Consider the following 9,394-nt stretch of genomic DNA (forward strand, 5'->3'; position numbering starts at 1 on the left):
GCAGAGGAAACAGAGATCCAGAGAGGCTGTGTGATTTGCCTGCTGTCACCCAGCTACAGGGAGTATCTGACCAAAGCCGAGGTGGGAACAGGGGTGACCTGAAACCTGTGCTTGGATGTACTTTCCTCCTTGGGAGCGGGTGGGAGGGAAACTGAGGCTGGGCTGAGTTGGGGCGGTTCTAACTCAAAGCCACGTTGGAGGCGGTGGTCACCTTTCCCACTCCAGGCCACCCGCCTGGTGACACTGGGAGATTTCCGCTGTGGAGGGGACAGGGAGGGACGTGGCCTGCCGGGAAGGGAGGTTATTTTTAGAGCTAGCTCGCTATGTTCTCTGGGGGACCCGAGGTGCTGGGGATGGGGGGGCGCGGGGGCAGGTGTGAGGCGGTGGGGTCACCACGTGTCCGGGCTAATTATAACCAGGCGTCTCGGGTGTCCCCAGGCCTCTCCTCCTTACAAGGGCAGCCGCGAGCCCGGGAGACCAGCCCCACCCGCAGGGGAAGGGGGCTGGGTGGCGGCTCAGGTCAGAGCGCAGGACTCGCTCGGATCCGGGCTCTCAGCACCTCGACCGTGACGGGGGACCTCAAGGGCCGAGGATGAGATTCTGCGGAAATGGGACGGCACAGAGGAAACTGCTTCCTCCGCCTGGAAGGCGCCAAGACTTGGGCAAGCGGGGTCAAGTCCAGGGAGGAGGAGGTTCAGGGAGCGCCCGGATTGAAACAAAGAAGAGAACGTTCCTTTCCCTCTGAGGTTCCTCCCTCCTCCCCGGTCTTCCCCACTTCTTCCCAGGCATAGGGGCACTGATCTAGGGAAAGGGGACCCTCTCTACCTCTCCCTAGGTTACTAATGGGATGGGGAGCTGCCTAGAAAACTTTTCCTTGGGGCCTAGCCCCTGATCTCTCCACCAACGTCCCCTTCCCAGTAAGGTCAGAGTGACAAAGTTCTCCTTCACAGTTAGGGAAACTGAGGCCCAGAGAACTAAACGGAACTGGTCTAGAATTATTATGCATTTATCATTTCAACAATTATTTATTAAGCACTTAATGGGAACACAGCAGAAAATAAGCAAAACCCCTGCCCTCGCAGAGATGACATTTCAGTGAGAGTAAACAAGTCAATATATGCTCTAATGTCAGGGACAATGGGGCTTTGAAGGAAAGTGACAGAGGGTAAGGGATGAGAGTGATGGCACAGCAGAGGAGATCAGGTCAGACCTCTCTGGGGAGGTGACATGCGAGCAGAGACTGGAGGGAGACAGCCATGTGGAGATCTGGAAGAGGGACAGCAGGTGCAAAGGCCCTGAGGTGGGAGTGGCTTGGCATATCTGAGAGACAGGGAGATGGCTGGAGGGCTGGAGCAGATGGGGCAGAGGGGAGAGTGGGAGGGAGAAGATGATGTTGGAGAGAAGCCAGGAGCAGACCTATAGGGTCCTAGGGGCCGTGGAGGAGTTTCCATCCCACTGTGAGTGGGGTAGGATTCCCTGAGGGCTATGAGCAAGGGAGAGACAGGATCCAGCCACATCACACACAGCTCAGCCCCCTGGACCCCTAATAACCCCTTGTGTGGACATTTGACATTCCTTTTGGCCATACAGCATCCGAAGCCCTTTCTGTGTCTGGGGAGCCCCCCACCCTCTGACCACCTCCTTTGGAGAAGCCAAAAATGTCAGAAACTCAGTTTCCCATAATCCTTTGCAGCGATGGTCCAGTCATGTGACCAGGGCTGAGCCAATCAAACACTCCAGCAGACCTTGTATTATAAGCTCTACCTCCTTTATCTTCTTTGAGTCTCACAGAAACAGTTGGCCTTTGGGAGCACTATAATCTCCATCATACATCTTCCTCCCACTCCCAGCCCCTGAGCCCTTCAGTCTCCAAGGCCTGTCCATCCCTCCTACCCTAGCTCAAGACCTCCACGTTCATTCCTGCCCTAGCCTCCTCGCTGGGCTCCTGCCCCAGTGTTGCCCTGTCCCACCTACTCCCTACTTGCTGACCTCTCCTGCTCAGAACCTGCCATGGCTCCCCAGTGCCCTCAGGATAAATGAGTATTTGTTGACTAAGTAAATAATAGTAGCTTTATCAGTCATTTGGAAACCCCTTCACCCAGCTTAAGCAGAAGGGGCTTCCCTACCAGATATTAGGTGCTCACAAAATTGTTGGAAGTGCTGAAGGAGCAGGCTCAAGGCTGGGTGAGGTTGGAGAGAAGAGGCACCACCTCTTGCCCCCAGAATCATGCTTCCTCTGAAAAACTGGATGTGCTAGAAGGAAGTTAGCATGAATATTGAGTGGCCACTCCACAGTCTCCACCCTAACAGTTAACTCTCATGGAGCACTCCTATATGTCAAGTACTAGGCTAACTGCTTTACATATATTAGCTCATTTAACATTCCCAACAATAAGGCTCAGAGAGGTTAAGTGACTTGCTCAAGGTCACACAGCTGGGAAGGGGCAGAGCTGGGAATCAAACTGGCACAGGGCTGCTGAGAGTGGGTTCAGGCTTTGGTAAAGATAATTTTCAGGCCTCTCAGCAAGGTCAGACAATATTGTCAGCCCAGAGTCTCTTACTGGGTCTTTAGGCCCTGACAATTTGTACCCACATCTCCTTGCCCCCTTCACCACCCTAGCAGTCTGGTTTCAGGATTCAATCATGTATGTGTATTAACCAATTTAATTCTCCAGCAGTCCTATGAGGTAGATATGCAAATTTTACAAGTCAAGAAAGTGAAGCCCAGAGAAGTTGAGTCACTTTCCCAAAATCACACAGCTGGGAAGTAGCAGAACCAGACTGGACGGAGTAGTCATTCCCTTCCTGATTCCACCTGTTCATCCTAAAGCCTCATTTTACAGTGGATGGATGCTGAGACTGGAAAAGGGCAAGGGATCGCAGACTTCTGGTATCCTCCGGTGGCAGAAGGTACAAGAGAGCTTTGTGGGATCTCTCTTATAAGAGCACCAATCCCATTCACGAGGGCTTCTCCTCCTACTAATACCAAAGGCCCCAGCTATTAATGCTATCACCTTGGAAGGTTAGGATTTCAACATATGAATTTTGGGAAAACACAAACATTTAGATCATAGCACCAAGGTATATTGCTAAGTGGCGGGGAGCGGGGGAAGAAAAAGATATATATATATATACCTGTTGCCACAAAAATGCTGTGAAACACACCACCCCAAAATGCAGGAACTTTGAAATGGATGTGGGGTTGACTGACAGTTGGCTGATTCGGGCTGGGCACAACTGGGAAGCTTTGCTCCATACTCTTATGTTAAAAACAAGACAACGGGCTCAAAATGCTAAGCCCCGTGTCACCAAATTAAGACTTGATGACAGTGTCGGCTCTCCTGGAGATGGAATCTTAAACCACCCACTCAGATCAGCACTAGTTAGGTAATGTGCCTGATAGACCCCTGCCGTCCCTAAAGGAAAGTGACCTTGCAGTAACCAGCCTGCTTTTTTTCTCCGGGTACAACTTTCTTGTTTCTGCTCCCTTCCACCTATAAAAGTCTTCCGTTCTGTTTAGTTCCTCGAAGCTCCTTTCTGTCTGCGAGATTGGATGCTGTCTGCTCCCTTCCACCTATAAAAGTCTTCCGTTCTGTTTAGTTCCTCGAAGCTCCTTTCTGTCTGCGAGATTGGATGCTGTCTGCTCCCTTCCACCTATAAAAGTCTTCCGTTCTGTTTAGTTCCTCGAAGCTCCTTTCTGTCTGCGAGATTGGATGCTGTCTGCTCCCTTCCACCTATAAAAGTCTTCCGTTCTGTTTAGTTCCTCGAAGCTCCTTTCTGTCTGCGAGATTGGATGCTGTCTGATTCGAATCGATTTTTGCTCAAACTCAATACAATTTTAATACACCTCAGTCCATCTTTTAACACTACAGAGACGTTGTGGTGTGTGGGCCAAAGGGGGAGCAGCCATGCAGGGGAAGCTCTTCTCATGCCTGTGCCTGGGCGCAAAAGGCAACGTTCAAGGCCCCTTAGGTCGAAGCTCAGAACTGGCATGACTGGTACTTGTGCCACTCTGCTATTGACTAAAGTAAGTCACACGACCCCACTCAAAGTCAAGGCCATTGTTCAGTCTACCTCCATGGGTAAGGTTTTTCTCACTTGTGTTTTTCTTAAATGGTCATCATTCTCAGACATCCACCTACAATTCATATCCCTGGAATATCTCAGGAAGGAATTAGAAACTGGTAATCATGTTGGCTTCTGGGAAGAGTGGGGATCGCGGGGTGACAAAGACCTACTTTTCACTCTGTAGTCTTTTGTTCTCTGTGAACATCCTTTCTGACAGCACTTTACTTCTTAAATTAAAAAAGGGAGTAAATATAATTCACACTGCTGTATGTTATATGAAAGTTAAGAGAGTAAAAATAAATAAATAAGTAAAAATTAAAAAGGGGGGAGGCTTTTTAAAAACTATGGCCAAGAGATGAAAATAGAAAAGCTCCCATTGCATCTACCCATTTTCCTGAAAACTGAGGCCTTAAGTGATTAGATGGGGATTTTGTTGAGTGCCTTCTTCTTTTTTTTTTTTTGTCACTAGTTAATATGAGTTTATTTGGGATGATTTTGATTTTAGAAGGAAGACAAGTTCAAAGAATCGTCTGATAGAAAATGAAACCAGGAGTTAGTTGTAAATGGATGGACGTTGAAAATACATTTATAAGCTAAAAGGTATGACAAATTTCTACCCAGTGTCTCTTTTGTTTTGTTTTCTAATTTATTTTATTGAAGTATAGTTGATTTACAATGTCATGTTAATTTCCGCTATACAGCACAGTGATTCAGTTATATATATATATCTATGTATACATTCTTTTTCATATTCTTTTCCATTATGGTTTATCATAGGATATTGAATATATCCCTGTGCTATACAGTAAGACCTTGTTGTTTATCCATCCTATATATAATAGTTTGCGTCTGCTAATCCCAAACTCCCAATCCATCCCACCCGGTGTTTCTTTTTTTTTTGACATAAGCTCTTTTTATTTTTTTAACTAGCTGTGCTTTATCTTTTGTTTTTTAATAAATTTATTTTAGCCTGTGTTGGGTCTTCGTTGCTGCCTGCAGGCCTTCTCAGGGCAGTGGATTCTCTTGTTGCAGAGCACAGACTCTAGGCACGCTGGCTTAGTTGCTGCGGGGCATGTGGGATCTTCCCCGACCGGGGCTCGAACCCGTGCCCCCTGCACTGGCAGGCAGATTCTTAACCACTGCGCCACCAGGGAAGTCCCCACCCAGTGTTTCTCAATGGATACTTCAAAATGAAACAGTTTGAGATCTTCACATTTGGTTGCTGCATTTTTATTTAATTAATAACTGTCTTGACCATTTTTCATCTGGTAAAGCAACCTAACCAGGAAATATTCAGGGAAGCATTACTCACCCTATTGCCAATAAATTAGAACATGGCAACTGAAGACATCTGAGTTTGGTTGGTCCTTGATCTTTTCATGGACCATTAGGAATAATTTCCACAGCGTTCTTGCAAGTGGAGGAAAAAGGTGGAAATGCTAAAAAAATTGAGTCCAACAGAGAAGGCGACCAGGGAATTGGTTATGCTTTGACTGAACTAGAGCTGCCCTCCCCCAGCTAGAATCAAGTTCAAATGCTGACTGCCTTGTTGACTGTGGTCTTGGGTGAGGGATTTCTCCTCTCTGAGCTTCAGTTTCCTCCTCTTTCTTTCTTTCTTTTTTTTTTTTTTTTGCGGTACACGGGCCTGTCACTGTTGTGGCCTCTCCCGTTGCGGAGCACAGGCTCCGGACCCGCAGGCTCATCGGCCATGGCTCACGGGCCCAGCCGCTCCAGGGCATGTGGGATCCTCCCGGACCAGGGCACGAACCCGTGTCCCCTGCACCGGCAGGCGGACTCTCAACCACTGCGCCACCGGGGAAGCCCTTTCTTTCTTTATTTTTCAGCCAAAGATGCTTCTACTTTATTTTCAATTCTCACCATTACAAGTGTTGGATTCTGCAAGATCATAGTTAAAACACTTTGGTGTAGGATATCAATTTTACACATAACGGCTGGATCTTTTAAAAAGCCAATTTTGGGCTCTGGTGTTAAATTAAATTTTATATGAATACATGAATTTGAAACTCAAAAACAACCTAAATGATAAAAAGAACTCATCAATACATTTATATTCTCGATCATAAATGATACATAAGTAAGAATTCAACTATTTTTACATCTGCAAGTCAGATGCTATCAAGCCAACTGCCACGTACCATCCGTAATCCTCTTACATTTTTAACTCAAAGACAAATAGGAAGATTCAGTACATTTTAATTTCCCAAATGTTCTCAGAAAATGATCAGAAGCATCCTCCAGTTGTTTTTTTTTTGAATTTTATTTTATTTTTTTATACTGCAGATTCTTATTAGTTATCCATTTTGTACATATTAGCGTATAGATGTCAATCCCAATCTCCCAGTTCATCCCAACCCCCCACCCCTGCCACTTTCCCCCCTTGGCGTCCATACGTTTGTTCGCTACGTCTGAAGCATCGTCCAGTTTTCAAACACAGTTGGGTAAATCCATTTACCCCACGGGAACTACCTGTGTGTGTTGGAAGGTAGTAGTGAAAGACTACGATCCTCTGCGGTAGTGATGCCCTCAATGCGGAAGCCTTCCCTCTTCACATGAAGCGTGTGAATAACAGGAAGGGACAGAGTCCCCTTCATTATTTCCTCCACTATTGGTGTTTTCATAGGATTTTTAATGCCTGATTTCAATTTTACAACAACAATACCAATATTCATTCTGAAAGGTAATCTTATCTTCCAAGTAGCAGATATTAACAACTTCCAACATGATCTCTAGGAACAATTTGAAGTTCTTTTTTTTTTGGCCACACAGCTTGCAAGATATTATTTCCCCGACCAGAGATCGAACCCGTGCCCCCTGCAATGGAAGCGCAGAGTCATAACCACTGGCCTGCCAGGGAAGTCCCTAATTTGCAGTTCTGAACCATGCTTTGGAAAAACATTTCCAGCAGTCTGTGCAGGATTTATGCCTATTCCATTATGGGTAATAATTGCAGTTATTGGATGTTGCAGGAACTTTAAATTCTTCTGTTGCGAACTTTAAGACTGCTGTGAAAGGTGTACTTTTGGTAACACAGAGTACTTTGTGGGGCAGCTGAGAGTCTGACGTCAGAGTGATCTTAAAGAAAACCTTTGACATGGCAGAGCCAGTCCAGAGACCCCACCGATTCTACCGGCTAGCCCCACGTCCTCTGAAGTGCAGCCTGGCCCAGTCTCCTCCTTTTTAGATATGGCAAGTAAGAGTGCCTACCTCAGAGGGTGGCTGTATGGATTCAGGGGCTCTGCTACTCCTTGGCTGTGTGATCTTGGACAAGTCACTTAACCTCTCTGTGCCTCATCTTCTTCACCTGTGGAATGAGGACAATCATAGCAGGTTGGTGTGAAGGTGAACAGAATTAATCTACAAGGCAAGACCTGACATAGGGCCTGTCTTGGGTAAGAACTCAGGAATGCCAGCCCCAGCTGACGCTGTGCAAAAGTGCTTGGCACAGGGCCAGCCCAAATGCTATGTGATGAGTGCAATCATCCCTGTTTTTTTTTAATTAATTAATTTATTTATTGGCTGCCTTGGGTCTTCGTTGATGCACGTGGGTTTTCTCTAGTTGCAGCGGGCGGGGGCTAACTTCATTGCGCTGCCCGGGCTTATCGCGGTGGCTTCTCTTGTTGCGGAGCACGGGTTCTAGGCGCGGGGGCCTCAGTAGTTGTGGCATGTGGGTTCAGTAGTTGTGGCTCGTGGACTCTAGAGCGCAGGCTCAGTAGTTGTGGCACACGGGTTTAGTTGCTCTGTGGCTCGTGGGATCTTCCCAGACCAGGGCTCGAACCCATAGTCCCCTGCATTGGCAGGCGGATTCTTAACCACTGTGCCACGAGAGAAGTCCCCATCCCTGTTTTATAGATGAGGAAATAGGTGCTCAGAAAATCATGGCTTGCCCCAGGTGACATGGAAAGGAAATGTCAAGACCAGGATTTGAATGCAGATCTACCTGGCTCCAATTCCCTCCCACCCCCCACCCCACATACACACACAGTGTTTACCATGTGCCACTCTGTTCTAAGCCTTTTACGGGGATTACTCATTAATCCCCACATCAGCCTCACAAAGTAGGTTACACATGTGAGTCCATTTCTACAGATCAGGAACGTGAGGACCAGAGAGGTTAGTTCCTGGCTCAGGGGTCACACAGCCAACAAATGACAGAGCAGGGATTTGCACCTAGGTCATCTGGCTCCAGTCCCTGCACTGCTTCGTAGTAAGCTTGTGGCAGTTCCAGAACCAATGTCCCGTGTCCTGAGGTCAGAACAATGGGGGACAAGGACTCAGCTGCCGCCTTCTACCCTGTTCCCTAGAAATACCTGGAGAAGTTAGAGCGTGAGTTTGAGTCTTATTTTCCATCAGTCAGTCAACAACCATTGTCCCGAGTGCCTTCTCTGTGTTCGGGCTGTGCTGGGTAGCACTGGGCACACAGCAGGGACTGAGACTGCCTTGGCTCTGTCTTCCCTCCTGGGTCTTACAGTCCTGCATGGGAGACAGAGAAGTGATGACCCAGGATGGGCATGGCTGGAACATGGGAGCCCAGGAGGTTGCAGGAGTCCAGGAAAGGCGTTTCCTCCAGCCTCGGGGTGGTCTGAGAGAGCCTCCGGCAGGAGGGAGCATCTGCATGGAAGCTCGGAGAACAGGGGAGTAGAGAGCCGCGCGGGAATCTGGTGCCTGGTCTACGGACCAACAGCGCCCTCTTCTGGAAGTATCCTTTAGTGCAGCGACCGGTGTACTGCCAGGGTTTGGCAAAGCTCGCCTTGAACCAAATTCGATGATGCTAGAATCCTGTGCGCCCAGCTTTGGCCAATTTATGTTTCTAGGACTTGATTCATTGAGTCAGTCACTCAACAAATATTTATTGAGCACCTAATTGGCGCCAGGTTGTTCTAATGCTAAAGATACCTATTTATTGAGCATCTAATTTGCGCCAGGTTGTTCTAATGCTAAAGATACCGTGCTGACAATACAGAGCCCTGCCCTCAGGGAGCTGGCATTCTAGTGGGGGAGAACCAATAATGTAACACCATAAAATCAGTAGGTAATATTTGCTAAACGCTTCCGATCCATATATTAACGCATTCAATTCTTACAGCCTCGGCTTCCCTGGTGGCGCAGTGGTTAAGAATTCGCCTGCCAATGCAGGGGACACCGGTTCGAGCCCTGTTCCGCGAAGATCCCACAAGCCGCGGAGCAACTAAGCCCGCGGAGCAACTAAGCCACAACTACTGAAGCCCGCGCGCCTAGAGCCCGTGCTCCGCAACAAGAGAAGCCACTGCAATGAGAAGCCCGCGCACTGGTAGTCCCCGCTCGCCGC

The sequence above is a fragment of the Orcinus orca genome, chromosome 20 (assembly GCF_937001465.1).
Source record: "Orcinus orca chromosome 20, mOrcOrc1.1, whole genome shotgun sequence".
In the NCBI taxonomy this organism is placed as follows: domain Eukaryota; kingdom Metazoa; phylum Chordata; class Mammalia; order Artiodactyla; family Delphinidae; genus Orcinus; species Orcinus orca.